At 41.4% G+C, this 16661-nt stretch overlaps 1 protein-coding gene across 2 annotated transcripts in view; it reads left to right on the plus strand.

The window, feature by feature from the left end:
* The window catches only part of LOC130199299 (plasma membrane calcium-transporting ATPase 3-like), a 218478-nt gene that overhangs the window by 52603 nt on the left and 149214 nt on the right, over positions 1-16661 (plus strand). The gene's annotated exons all lie outside the window — the stretch shown is intronic.

Genomic DNA, 16661 nt, shown 5'->3' on the forward strand with positions numbered 1-16661 from the left:
CATATGATGATGATGGTTGGTGTCCTCTGGTTGATCACATATGATGATGATGATGATGGTTGGTGTCCTCTGGTTGATCACATATGATGATGATGATGATGATGATGGTTGGTGTCCTCTGGTTGATCACATATGATGATGATGATGGTTGGTCTCCTCTGGTTGATCACATATGATGATGATGATGGTTGGTCTCCTCTGGTTGATCACATATGATGATGATGATGATGGTTGGTGTCCTCTGGTTGATCACATATGATGATGATGATGATGATGATGATTGGTGTCCTCTGGTTGATCACATATGATGATGATGATGATGATGGTTGGTGTCCTCTGGTTGATCACATATGATGATGATGATGATGATGGTTGGTCTCCTATGGTTGATCACATATGATGATGATGATGATGGTTGGTGTCCTCTGGTTGATCACATATGATGATGATGATGATGATGATGATGGTTGGTGTCCTCTGGTTGATCACATATGATGATGATGATGATGATGGTCTCCTCTGGTTGATCACATATGATGATGATGATGATGGTGGTTGGTGTCCTCTGGTTGATCACATATGATGATGATGATGATGGTTGGTCTCCTCTGGTTGATCACAGATGATGATGATGATGGTTGGTGTCCTCTGGTTGATCACATATGATGATGATGATGATGATTGGTGTCTGGTTGATCACATATGATGATGATGATGGTTGGTGTCCTCTGGTTGATCACATATGATGATGATGATGGTTGGTCTCTGGTTGATCACATATGATGATGATGATGATGATGGTTGGTGTCCTCTGGTTGATCACATATGATGATGATGATGATGATGGTTGGTGTCCTCTGGTTGATCACATATGATGATGATGATGATGGTTGGTGTCCTCTGGTTGATCACATATGATGATGATGATGATGGTTGGTGTCCTCTGGTTGATCACATATGATGATGATGATGATGATGGTTGGTGTCCTCTGGTTGATCACATATGATGATGATGATGATGGTTGGTGTCCTCTGGTTGATCACATATGATGATGATGATGGTTGGTGTCCTCTGGTTGATCACATATGATGATGATGATGGTTGGTGTCCTCTGGTTGATCACATATGATGATGATGATGATGGTTGGTGTCCTCTGGTTGATCACATATGATGATGATGATGATGATGGTTGGTGTCCTCTGGTTGATCACATATGATGATGATGATGATGATGATGATGGTTGGTGTCCTCTGGTTGATCACATATGATGATGATGATGATGGTTGGTGACCTCTGGTTGATCACATATGATGATGATGATGGTTGGTCTCCTCTGGTTGATCACATATGATGATGATGGTTGGTGTCCTCTGGTTGATCACATATGATGATGATGATGATGATGATGATTGGTGTCCTCTGGTTGATCACATATGATGATGATGATGATGATGGTTGGTGTCCTCTGGTTGATCACATATGATGATGATGATGGTTGGTCTCCTCTGGTTGATCACATATGATGATGATGATGATGGTTGGTGTCCTCTGGTTGATCACATATGATGATGATGATGATGATGGTTGGTGTCCTCTGGTTGATCACATATGATGATGATGATGGTTGGTGTCCTCTGTTGATCACATATGATGATGATGATGATGATGGTTGGTGTCCTCTGGTTGATCACATATGATGATGATGATGGTTGGTGTCCTCTGGTTGATCACATATGATGATGATGATGATGGTTGGTGTCCTCTGGTTGATCACATATGATGATGATGATGATGATGGTTGGTGTCCTCTGGTTGATCACATATGATGATGATGATGGTTGGTGTCCTCTGGTTGATCACATATGATGATGATGATGATGGTTGGTGTCCTCTGGTTGATCACATATGATGATGATGATGATGGTTGGTGTCCTCTGGTTGATCACATATGATGATGATGATGATGATGATGATGGTTGGTGTCCTCTGGTTGATCACATATGATGATGATGATGATGATGGTTGGTGTCCTCTGGTTGATCACATATGATGATGATGATGATGATGATTGGTGTCTGGTTGATCACATATGATGATGATGATGGTTGGTGTCCTCTGGTTGATCACATATGATGATGATGATGATGATGGTTGGTCTCCTCTGGTTGATCACATATGATGATGATGATGATGATGATGGTTGGTGTCCTCTGGTTGATCACATATGATGATGATGATGGTTGGTCCTCTGGTTGATCACATATGATGATGATGATGATGATGGTTGGTGTCCTCTGGTTGATCACATATGATGATGATGATGATGGTTGGTGTCCTCTGGTTGATCACATATGATGATGATGATGATGATGGTTGGTGTCCTCTGGTTGATCACAATTGATGATGATGATGATGATGATGGTTGGTGTCCTCTGGTTGATCACATATGATGATGATGATGATGATGGTTGGTGTCCTCTGGTTGATCACATATGATGATGATGATGATGATGGTTGGTGTCCTCTGGTTGATCACATATGATGATGATGATGATGATGGTTGGTGTCCTCTGGTTGATCATATGATGATGATGATGATGGTGTCCTCTGGTTGATCACATATGATGATGATGATGATGATGATGGTTGGTGTCCTCTGGTTGATCACATATGATGATGATGATGATGATGATGGTGTCCTCTGGTTGATCACATATGATGATGATGATGATGATGGTTGGTGTCTCTGGTTGATCACATATGATGATGATGATGATGATGGTTGGTGTCCTCTGGTTGATCACATATGATGATGATGATGATGGTTGGTGTCCTCTGGTTGATCACAGATGATGATGATGATGGTTGGTGTCCTCTGGTTGATCACATATGATGATGATGATGATGGTTGGTGTCCTCTGGTTGATCACAATTGATGATGATGATGATGGTTGGTCTCCTCTGGTTGATCACATATGATGATGATGATGATGATGGTTGGTGTCCTCTGGTTGATCACATATGATGATGATGATGATGATGGTTGGTGTCCTCTGGTTGATCACATATGATGATGATGATGATGGTTGGTCTCCTCTGGTTGATCACATATGATGATGATGATGGTTGGTGTCCTCTGGTTGATCACATATGATGATGATGATGATGATGGTTGGTGTCCTCTGGTTGATCACATATGATGATGATGATGGTTGGTGTCCTCTGGTTGATCACATATGATGATGATGATGATGATGGTTGGTGTCCTCTGGTTGATCACATATGATGATGATGATGATGGTTGGTGTCCTCTGGTTGATCACATATGATGATGATGATGGTTGGTGTCCTCTGGTTGATCACATATGATGATGATGATGGTTGGTGTCCTCTGGTTGATCACATATGATGATGATGATGATGATGATGATGGTTGGTGTCCTCTGGTTGATCACATATGATGATGATGATGATGGTTGGTGTCCTCTGGTTGATCACATATGATGATGATGATGGTTGGTGTCCTCTGGTTGATCACATATGATGATGATGATGATGGTTGGTCTCCTCTGGTTGATCACATATGATGATGATGATGATGGTTGGTGTCCTCTGGTTGATCACATATGATGATGATGATGATGGTTGGTGTCCTCTGGTTGATCACATATGATGATGATGATGATGATGATGGTGGTTGGTGTCCTCTGGTTGATCACATATGATGATGATGATTGGTGTCCTCTGGTTGATCACATATGATGATGATGATGATGGTTGGTGTCCTCTGGTTGATCACATATGATGATGATGATGATGATGATGGTTGGTGTCCTCTGGTTGATCACATATGATGATGATGATGATGGTTGGTGTCCTCTGGTTGATCACATATGATGATGATGATGGTTGGTGTCCTCTGGTTGATCACATATGATGATGATGATGATGGTTGGTGTCCTCTGGTTGATCACATATGATGATGATGATGATGGTTGGTGTCCTCTGGTTGATCACATATGATGATGATGATGATGATGATGATGATGATGATGGTTGGTGTCCTCTGGTTGATCACATATGATGATGATGATGATGATGATGGTGTCCTCTGGTTGATCACATATGATGATGATGATGGTTGGTCTCCTCTGGTTGATCACATATGATGATGATGATGATGGTTGGTGTCCTCTGGTTGATCACATATGATGATGATGATGATGGTTGGTGTCCTCTGGTTGATCACATATGATGATGATGATGGTTGGTGTCCTCTGGTTGATCACATATGATGATGATGATGATGGTTGGTGTCCTCTGGTTGATCACATATGATGATGATGATGATGGTTGGTGTCTCTGGTTGATCACATATGATGATGATGATGATGATGATGGTTGGTGTCCTCTGGTTGATCACATATGATGATGATGATGATGGTTGGTGTCCTCTGGTTGATCACATGATGATGATGATGATGATGATGTTGGTGTCCTCTGGTTGATCACATGATGATGATGATGATGATGGTTGGTGTCCTCTGGTTGATCACATATGATGATGATGATGATGATGGTTGGTGTCCTCTGGTTGATCACATATGATGATGATGATGATGGTTGGTGTCCTCTGGTTGATCACATATGATGATGATGATGATGATGATTGGTGTCCTCTGGTTGATCACATATGATGATGATGATGATTGGTGTCCTCTGGTTGATCACATATGATGATGATGATGGTTGGTGTCCTCTGGTTGATCACATATGATGATGATGATGGTTGATGTCCTCTGGTTGATCACATATGATGATGATGATGGTTGGTCCTCTGGTTGATCACATATGATGATGATGATGATGATGATGGTTGGTGTCCTCTGGTTGATCACATATGATGATGATGATGATGATGGTTGGTGTCCTCTGGTTGATCACATGATGATGATGATGATGATGATGATGATGGTTGGTGTCCTCTGGTTGATCACATGTGATGATGATGATGATGAGGATTGGTGTCCTCTGGTTGATCACATATGATGATGATGATGATGATGGTTGGTGTCCTCTGGTTGATCACATATGATGATGATGATGATGGTTGGTGTCCTCTGGTTGATCACATATGATGATGATGATGATGATGGTTGGTGTCCTCTGGTTGATCACATATGATGATGATGATGATGATGATGATGGTTGGTGTCCTCTGGTTGATCACATATGATGATGATGATGATGATGGTTGGTGTCCTCTGGTTGATCACATATGATGATGATGATGATGGTTGGTGTCCTCTGGTTGATCACATATGATGATGATGATGATGATGATGATGGTTGGTGTCCTCTGGTTGATCACATGATGATGATGATGATGATGGTTGGTGTCCTCTGGTTGATCACATGATGATGATGATGATGATGGTTGGTGTCCTCTGGTTGATCACAGATGATGATGATGATGGTTGGTGTCCTCTGGTTGATCACATATGATGATGATGATGATGATGGTTGGTGTCCTCTGGTTGATCACATATGATGATGATGATGATGATGGTTGGTGTCCTCTGGTTGATCACATATGATGATGATGATGGTTGGTGTCCTCTGGTTGATCACATATGATGATGATGATGGTTGGTGTCCTCTGGTTGATCACATATGATGATGATGATGATGATGGTTGGTGTCCTCTGGTTGATCACATATGATGATGATGATGATGGTTGGTGTCCTCTGGTTGATCACATATGATGATGATGATGATGGTTGGTGTCCTCTTGGTTGATCACATGATGATGATGATGATGATGGTTGGTGTCCTCTGGTTGATCACATATGATGATGATGATGATGATGGTTGGTGTCCTCTGGTTGATCACATATGATGATGATGATGATGATGATGGTTGGTGTCCTCTGGTTGATCACATATGATGATGATGATGATGATGGTTGGTGTCCTCTGGTTGATCACATATGATGATGATGATGATGATGATGATGGTTGGTGTCCTCTGGTTGATCACATGATGATGATGATGATGATGGTTGGTCTCTGGTTGATCACATATGATGATGATGATGGTTGGTGTCCTCTGGTTGATCACATATGATGATGATGATGATGATGGTTGGTGTCCTCTGGTTGATCACATATGATGATGATGATGATGATGATGGTTGGTGTCCTCTGGTTGATCACATGATGATGATGATGATGGTTGGTGTCCTCTGGTTGATCACATATGATGATGATGATGATGGTTGGTGTCCTCTGGTTGATCACATATGATGATGATGATGATGATGGTTGGTGTCCTCTGGTTGATCACATATGATGATGATGATGATGATGGTTGGTGTCCTCTGGTTGATCACATATGATGATGATGATGGTTGGTCTCCTCTGGTTGATCACATATGATGATGATGATGATGATTGGTGTCCTCTGGTTGATCACATATGATGATGATGATGATGGTTGGTGTCCTCTGGTTGATCACATATGATGATGATGATGGTTGGTGTCCTCTGGTTGATCACATATGATGATGATGATGATGATGATGGTTGTCCTCTGGTTGATCACATATGATGATGATGATGATGATGGTTGGTGTCCTCTGGTTGATCATATGATGATGATGATGATGATGGTTGTCTCTGGTTGATCATATGATGATGATGATGATGATGGTTGGTCTCCTCTGGTTGATCACATATGATGATGATGATGATGGTTGGTGTCCTCTGGTTGATCACATATGATGATGATGATGATGATGGTTGGTGTCCTCTGGTTGATCACATATGATGATGATGATGGTTGGTGTCCTCTGGTTGATCACATATGATGATGATGATGATGGTTGGTGTCCTCTGGTTGATCACATATGATGATGATGATGATGATGATGATGGTTGGTGTCCTCTGGTTGATCACATATGATGATGATGATGATGGTTGGTGTCCTCTGGTTGATCACATATGATGATGATGATGATGATGGTTGGTGTCCTCTGGTTGATCACATATGATGATGATGATGATGATGATGATGATGATGGTTGGTGTCCTCTGGTTGATCACATATGATGATGATGATGATGATGGTTGGTGTCCTCTGGTTGATCACATATGATGATGATGATGATGATGATGGTTGGTGTCCTCTGGTTGATCACATATGATGATGATGATGATGGTTGGTGTCCTCTGGTTGATCACATATGATGATGATGATGATGGTTGGTGTCCTCTGGTTGATCACATATGATGATGATGATGGTTGGTGTCCTCTGGTTGATCACATATGATGATGATGATGATGATGATGATGGTTGGTGTCCTCTGGTTGATCACATATGATGATGATGATGGTTGGTGTCCTCTGGTTGATCACATATGATGATGATGATGGTTGGTGTCCTCTGGTTGATCACATATGATGATGATGATGATGATGATGGTTGGTGTCCTCTGGTTGATCATATGATGATGATGATGATGGTTGTCCTCTGGTTGATCACATATGATGATGATGATGATGATTGGTGTCTGGTTGATCACATATGATGATGATGATGGTTGGTGTCCTCTGGTTGATCACATATGATGATGATGATGATGGTGGTTGGTGTCCTCTGGTTGATCATATGATGATGATGATGATGATGATGGTGTCCTCTGTTGATCACATATGATGATGATGATGATGATGATGGTTGGTGTCCTCTGGTTGATCACATATGATGATGATGATGATGGTTGGTGTCCTCTGGTTGATCACAGATGATGATGATGATGGTTGGTGTCCTCTGGTTGATCACATATGATGATGATGATGATGATGATGATGGTTGTCTCCTCTGGTTGATCACATATGATGATGATGATGATGATGGTTGGTGTCCTCTGGTTGATCACATATGATGATGATGATGATGGTTGGTGTCCTCTGGTTGATCACATATGATGATGATGATGGTTGGTGTCCTCTGGTTGATCACATATGATGATGATGATGATGATGATGATGGTTGGTGTCCTCTGGTTGATCACATATGATGATGATGATGGTTGGTGTCCTCTGGTTGATCACATATGATGATGATGATGGTTGGTGTCCTCTGGTTGATCACATATGATGATGATGATGATGATGGTTGGTGTCCTCTGGTTGATCACATATGATGATGATGATGGTTGGTGTCCTCTGGTTGATCATGATGATGATGATGATGATGGTTGGTGTCCTCTGGTTGATCACATATGATGATGATGATGGTTGGTGTCCTCTGGTTGATCACATATGATGATGATGATGATGATGATGGTTGGTGTCCTCTGGTTGATCACATATGATGATGATGATGATGATGGTTGGTGTCCTCTGGTTGATCACATATGATGATGATGATGATGATGGTTGGTGTCCTCTGGTTGATCACATATGATGATGATGATGATGGTTGGTGTCCTCTGGTTGATCACATATGATGATGATGATGATGATGGTCTCCTCTGGTTGATCACATATGATGATGATGATGATGGTTGGTGTCCTCTGGTTGATCACATATGATGATGATGATGATGGTTGGTGTCCTCTGGTTGATCATATGATGATGATGATGATGATGATGGTTGGTGTCCTCTGGTTGATCACATATGATGATGATGATGGTTGGTGTCCTCTGGTTGATCACATATGATGATGATGATGATGGTTGGTGTCCTCTGGTTGATCACATGATATGATGATGATGATGATGGTTGGTGTCCTCTGGTTGATCAAGCATATGATGATGATGATGGTTGGTGTCCTCTGGTTGATCACATATGATGATGATGATGATGATGGTTGGTGTCCTCTGGATCACATATGATGATGATGATGATGATGATGGTTGGTGTCCTCTGGTTGATCACATATGATGATGATGATGATGGTTGGTGTCCTCTGGTTGATCACATATGATGATGATGATGATGGTTGGTGTCCTCTGGTTGATCACATATGATGATGATGATGATGATGGTTGGTGTCCTCTGGTTGATCACATATGATGATGATGATGGTTGGTGTCCTCTGGTTGATCATATGATGATGATGATGATGATGGTTGGTGTCTCTGGTTGATCACATATGATGATGATGATGATGATGGTTGGTGTCCTCTGGTTGATCACATATGATGATGATGATGGTTGGTGTCCTCTGGTTGATCACATATGATGATGATGATGGTTGGTGTCCTCTGGTTGATCACATATGATGATGATGATGATGGTTGGTGTCCTCTGGTTGATCACATATGATGATGATGATGGTTGGTGTCCTCTGGTTGATCACATATGATGATGATGATGATGGTTGGTGTCCTCTGGTTGATCACATATGATGATGATGATGGTTGGTGTCCTCTGGTTGATCACATATGATGATGATGATGATGGTTGGTGTCCTCAATGATCACATATGATGATGATGATGATGGTCTCTGGTTGATCAATGATGATGATGATGATGATGATGGTTGGTGTCCTCTGGTTGATCACATGATGATGATGATGATGAAGGTTGTTGGTGTTCTCTGGTTGATCACATATGATGATGATGATGGTTGGTGTCCTCTGGTTGATCACATATGATGATGATGATGATGATGGTTGGTGTCCTCTGGTTGATCACATATGATGATGATGATGATGGTTGGTGTCCTCTGGTTGATCACATATGATGATGATGATGGTTGGTGTCCTCTGGTTGATCACATATGATGATGATGATGATGGTTGGTGTCCTCTGGTTGATCACATATGATGATGATGATGATGATGGTTGGTGTCCTCTGGTTGATCACATATGATGATGATGATGATGATGGTTGGTGTCCTCTGGTTGATCACATATGATGATGATGATGATGATGGTTGGTGTCCTCTGGTTGATCACATATGATGATGATGATGATGGTTGGTGTCCTCTGTTGATCACATATGATGATGATGATGATGATGGTTGGTGTCCTCTGGTTGATCACATATGATGATGATGATGATGGTTGGTGTCCTCTGGTTGATCACATATGATGATGATGATGATGGTTGGTGTCCTCTGGTTGATCACATATGATGATGATGATGATGATGGTTGGTGTCCTCTGGTTGATCACATATGATGATGATGATGATGGTTGGTGTCCTCTGGTTGATCACATATGATGATGATGATGGTGGTTGGTGTCCTCTGGTTGATCACATATGATGATGATGATGATGATGATGGTTGGTCCTCTGGTTGATCACATATGATGATGATGATGATGGTTGGTCTCTGGTTGATCACAGATGATGATGATGATGGTTGGTGTCCTCTGGTTGATCACATATGATGATGATGATGATGATGGTTGTCTCCTCTGGTTGATCACAGATGATGATGATGATGATGGTTGGTGTCCTCTGGTTGATCACATATGATGATGATGATGGTTGGTGTCCTCTGGTTGATCACATATGATGATGATGATGATGATGATGATTGGTGTCCTCTGGTTGATCACATATGATGATGATGATGATGGTTGGTGTCCTCTGGTTGATCACATATGATGATGATGATGATTGGTGTCCTCTGGTTGATCACATATGATGATGATGATGATGGTTGGTGTCCTCTGGTTGATCACATATGATGATGATGATGATGATGATGATGGTTGGTGTCCTCTGGTTGATCACATATGATGATGATGATGATGATGGTTGGTGTCCTCTGGTTGATCACATATGATGATGATGATGATGATGGTTGGTCTCCTCTGGTTGATCACATATGATGATGATGATGATGATGGTTGGTGTCCTCTGGTTGATCACATATGATGATGATGATGATGGTTGATCACAATTGATGATGATGATGATGGTTGGTCTCCTCTGGTTGATCACATATGATGATGATGATGATGATGGTTGGTGTCCTCTGGTTGATCACATATGATGATGATGATGATGATGGTTGGTGTCCTCTGGTTGATCACATATGATGATGATGATGATGATGATGGTTGGTGTCCTCTGGTTGATCACATATGATGATGATGATGATGATGGTTGGTGTCCTCTGGTTGATCACATGATGATGATGATGATGATGATGGTTGGTGTCCTCTGGTTGATCACATATGATGATGATGATGGTTGGTGTCCTCTGGTTGATCACATATGATGATGATGATGATGGTTGGTGTCCTCTGGTTGATCACATATGATGATGATGATGATGGTTGGTCTCCTCTGGTTGATCACATATGATGATGATGATGATGATGGTTGGTGTCCTCTGGTTGATCACATATGATGATGATGATGATGATGGTTGGTGTCCTCTGTTGATCACATGATGATGATGATGATGGTTGGTGTCCTCTGGTTGATCACATATGATGATGATGATGGTTGGTCTCCTCTGGTTGATCACATATGATGATGATGATGGTTGGAGTCCTCTGGTTGATCACATATGATGATGATGATGATGATGGTTGGTGTCCTCTGGTTGATCACATATGATGATGATGGTGGTTGGTGTCCTCTGGTTGATCACATATGATGATGATGATGATGATGATTGGTGTCCTCTGGTTGATCACATATGATGATGATGATGATGATGGTTGGTGTCCTCTGGTTGATCACATATGATGATGATGATGATGGTTTGTCTCCTCTGGTTGATCACATATGATGATGATGATGATGATGGTTGGTCTCCTCTGGTTGATCACATATGATGATGATGATGATGATGATGGTTGGTCTCCTCTGGTTGATCACATATGATGATGATGATGATGATGGTTGGTGTCCTCTGGTTGATCACATATGATGATGATGATGATGATGATGATGGTTGGTGTCCTCTGGTTGATCACATATGATGATGATGATGATGATGATGGTTGGTCTCCTCTGGTTGATCACATATGATGATGATGATGATGGTTGTCTCCTCTGGTTGATCACAGATGATGATGATGATGATGATGGTTGGTGTCCTCTGGTTGATCACATATGATGATGATGATGATGATGATGGTTGGTGTCCTCTGGTTGATCACATATGATGATGATGATGATGGTTGGTGTCCTCTGGTTGATCACATATGATGATGATGATGATGGTTGGTGTCCTCTGGTTGATCACATATGATGATGATGATGATGATGATTGGTGTCCTCTGGTTGATCACATATGATGATGATGATGATGGTTGGTGTCCTCTGGTTGATCACATATGATGATGATGGTTGGTGTCCTCTGGTTGATCACAGATGATGATGATGATGATGGTTGGTGTCCTCTGGTTGATCACATATGATGATGATGATGATGGTTGGTGTCCTCTGGTTGATCACATATGATGATGATGATGATGATGGTTGGTGTCCTCTGGTTGATCACAGATGATGGTGATGATGATGATGATGGTGTGTCTCCTCTGGTTGATCACATATGATGATGATGATGATGATGATGGTTGGTGTCCTCTGGTTGATCACATATGATGATGATGATGATGATGGTTGTCTCCTCTGGTTGATCACATATGATGATGATGATGATGGTTGGTCTCCTCTGTTTGATCACATATGATGATGATGATGATTGGTGTCCTCTGGTTGATCACATATGATGATGATGATGATGATGGTTGGTGTCCTCTGGTTGATCACATATGATGATGATGATGATGATGGTTGGTGTCCTCTGGTTGATCACATATGATGATGATGATGATGATGATGGTTGGTGTCCTCTGGTTGATCACATATGATGATGATGATGATGGTTGGTGTCTCTGGTTGATCATATGATGATGATGATGATGATGATGGTTGGTGTCCTCTGGTTGATCACATATGATGATGATGATGATGATGATGATGATGGTTGGTGTCCTCTGGTTGATCACATATGATGATGATGATGATGATGGTTGGTGTCCTCTGGTTGATCACATATGATGATGATGATGATGATGGTTGGTCTCTGGTTGATCACATATGATGATGATGATGATGATGGTTGGTGTCCTCTGGTTGATCACATATGATGATGATGATGATGGTTGGTGTCCTCTGGTTGATCACATATGATGATGATGATGATGATGGTTGGTCTCCTCTGGTTGATCACATATGATGATGATGATGATGATGATGATGGTTGGTGTCCTCTGGTTGATCACATATGATGATGATGATGATGGTTGGTCTCCTCTGGTTGATCACATATGATGATGATGATGATGGTTGGTGTCCTCTGGTTGATCACATATGATGATGATGATGATGATGATGGTTGGTGTCCTCTGGTTGATCACATATGATGATGATGATGATGGTTGGTGTCCTCTGGTTGATCACATATGATGATGATGATGATGATGGTTGGTGTCCTCTGGTTGATCACATATGATGATGGTTGGTGTCCTCTGGTTGATCACATATGATGATGATGATGATGATGATGGTTGGTGTCCTCTGGTTGATCACATATGATGATGATGATGATGATGGTTGTCTCCTCTGGTTGATCACATATGATGATGATGATGATGATGGTTGGTGTCCTCTGGTTGATCACATATGATGATGATGATGATGGTTGGTGTCCTCTGGTTGATCACATATGATGATGATGATGATGATGGTTGGTGTCCTCTGGTTGATCACATATGATGATGATGATGATGATGATGGTTGTCTCCTCTGGTTGATCACATATGATGATGATGATGATGATGGTTGGTGTCCTCTGGTTGATCACATATGATGATGATGATGATGGTTGTCTCTGGTTGATCACATATGATGATGATGATGATGGTGGTTGGTGTCCTCTGGTTGATCACATATGATGATGATGATGATGATGATGATTGGTGTCCTCTGGTTGATCACATATGATGATGATGATGGTTGGTCTCTGGTTGATCACATATGATGATGATGATGGTTGGTGTCCTCTGGTTGATCACATATGATGATGATGATGATGATGATGGTTGGTCTCCTCTGGTTGATCACATATGATGATGATGATGGTTGGTGTCCTCTGGTTGATCACATATGATGATGATGATGATGATGGTTGGTGTCCTCTGGTTGATCACATATGATGATGATGGTTGGTGTCCTCTGGTTGATCACATATGATGATGATGATGATGATGGTTGGTGTCCTCTGGTTGATCACATATGATGATGATGATGATGGTTGATCACAATTGATGATGATGATGATGATGGTTGGTCTCCTCTGGTTGATCAAGATATGATGATGATGATGATGGTTGTCCTCTGGTTGATCACATATGATGATGATGATGATGATGGTTGGTGTCCTCTGGTTGATCACATATGATGATGATGATGATGATGGTTGGTGTCCTCTGGTTGATCACATATGATGATGATGATGATGATGGTTGGTGTCCTCTGGTTGATCACATATGATGATGATGATGATGATGGTGTCCTCTGGTTGATCACATATGATGATGATGATGATGGTTGGTGTCCTCTGGTTGATCACATATGATGATGATGATGGTTGGTCTCCTCTGGTTGATCACATATGATGATGATGATGATGGTTGGTGTCCTCTGGTTGATCACATATGATGATGATGATGATGGTGTCCTCTGGTTGATCACATATGATGATGATGATGATGGTTGGTGTCCTCTGGTTGATCACATATGATGATGATGATGATGATGATGGTTGGTGTCCTCTGGTTGATCACATATGATGATGATGATGGTTGGTGTCCTCTGGTTGATCACATATGATGATGATGGTTGGTGTCCTCTGGTTGATCACATATGATGATGATGATGATGATGGTTGGTGTCCTCTGGTTGATCACATATGATGATGATGATGATGGTTGGTGTCCTCTGGTTGATCACATATGATGATGATGATGATGGTTGGTGTCCTCTGGTTGATCACATATGATGATGATGATGGTTGGTGTCCTCTGGTTGATCACATATGATGATGATGATGGTTGGTGTCCTCTGGTTGATCACATATGATGATGATGATGGTTGGTGTCCTCTGGTTGATCACATATGATGATGATGATGATGATGATGGTTGGTGTCCTCTGGTTGATCACATATGATGATGATGATGGTTGGTGTCCTCTGGTTGATCACATATGATGATGATGATGATGGTTGGTGTCCTCTGGTTGATCACATATGATGATGATGATGATGGTTGGTGTCCTCTGGTTGATCACATATGATGATGATGATGATGGTTGGTGTCCTCTGGTTGATCACATATGATGATGATGATGATGATGGTTGGTGTCCTCTGGTTGATCACATATGATGATGATGATGATGATGATGATGATGATGATGGTTGGTGTCCTCTGGTTGATCACATATGATGATGATGATGATGGTTGGTGTCCTCTGGTTGATCACATATGATGATGATGATGGTTGGTGTCCTCTGGTTGATCACATATGATGATGATGATGATGGTTGGTGTCCTCTGGTTGATCACATATGATGATGATGATGATGGTTGGTGTCCTCTGGTTGATCACATATGATGATGATGATGGTTGGTGTCCTCTGGTTGATCACATATGATGATGATGATGATGGTTGGTGTCCTCTGGTTGATCACATATGATGATGATGATGATGATGGTTGGTGTCCTCTGGTTGATCACATATGATGATGATGATGGTTGGTGTCCTCTGGTTGATCACATATGATGATGATGATGGTTGGTGTCCTCTGGTTGATCACATATGATGATGATGATGGTTGGTGTCCTCTGGTTGATCACATATGATGATGATGATGGTTGGTCTCCTCTGGTTGATCACATATGATGATGATGATGGTTGGTGTCCTCTGGTTGATCACATATGATGATGATGATGATGGTTGGTGTCCTCTGGTTGATCACATATGATGATGATGATGGTTGGTGTCCTCTGGTTGATCACATATGATGATGATGATGGTTGGTGTCCTCTGGTTGATCACATATGATGATGATGATGATGATGGTTGGTGTCCTGGTTGATCACATGATGATGATGATGATGGTTGGTGTCCTCTGGTTGATCACATATGATGATGATGATGATGGTTGGTGTCCTCTGGTTGATCACATATGATGATGATGATGATGATGGTTGGTGTCCTCTGGTTGATCACATATGATGATGATGATGATGATGATGGTTGGTGTCCTCTGGTTGATCACATATGATGATGATGATGATGGTTGGTGTCCTCTGGTTGATCACATATGATGATGATGATGATGATGATGGTTGGTGTCCTCTGGTTGATCACATATGATGATGATGATGATGGTTGGTGTCCTCTGGTTGATCACATATGATGATGATGATGATGATGGTTGGTGTCCTCTGGTTGATCACATATGATGATGATGATGATGATGATGATGATGGTTGGTGTCCTCTGGTTGATCACATATGATGATGATGATGATGGTTGGTGTCCTCTGGTTGATCACATATGATGATGATGATGATGATGATGGTTGGTGTCCTCTGGT

Source organism: Pseudoliparis swirei, chromosome 9 (genome assembly GCF_029220125.1).
Source record: "Pseudoliparis swirei isolate HS2019 ecotype Mariana Trench chromosome 9, NWPU_hadal_v1, whole genome shotgun sequence".
Lineage (NCBI taxonomy): Eukaryota > Metazoa > Chordata > Actinopteri > Perciformes > Liparidae > Pseudoliparis > Pseudoliparis swirei.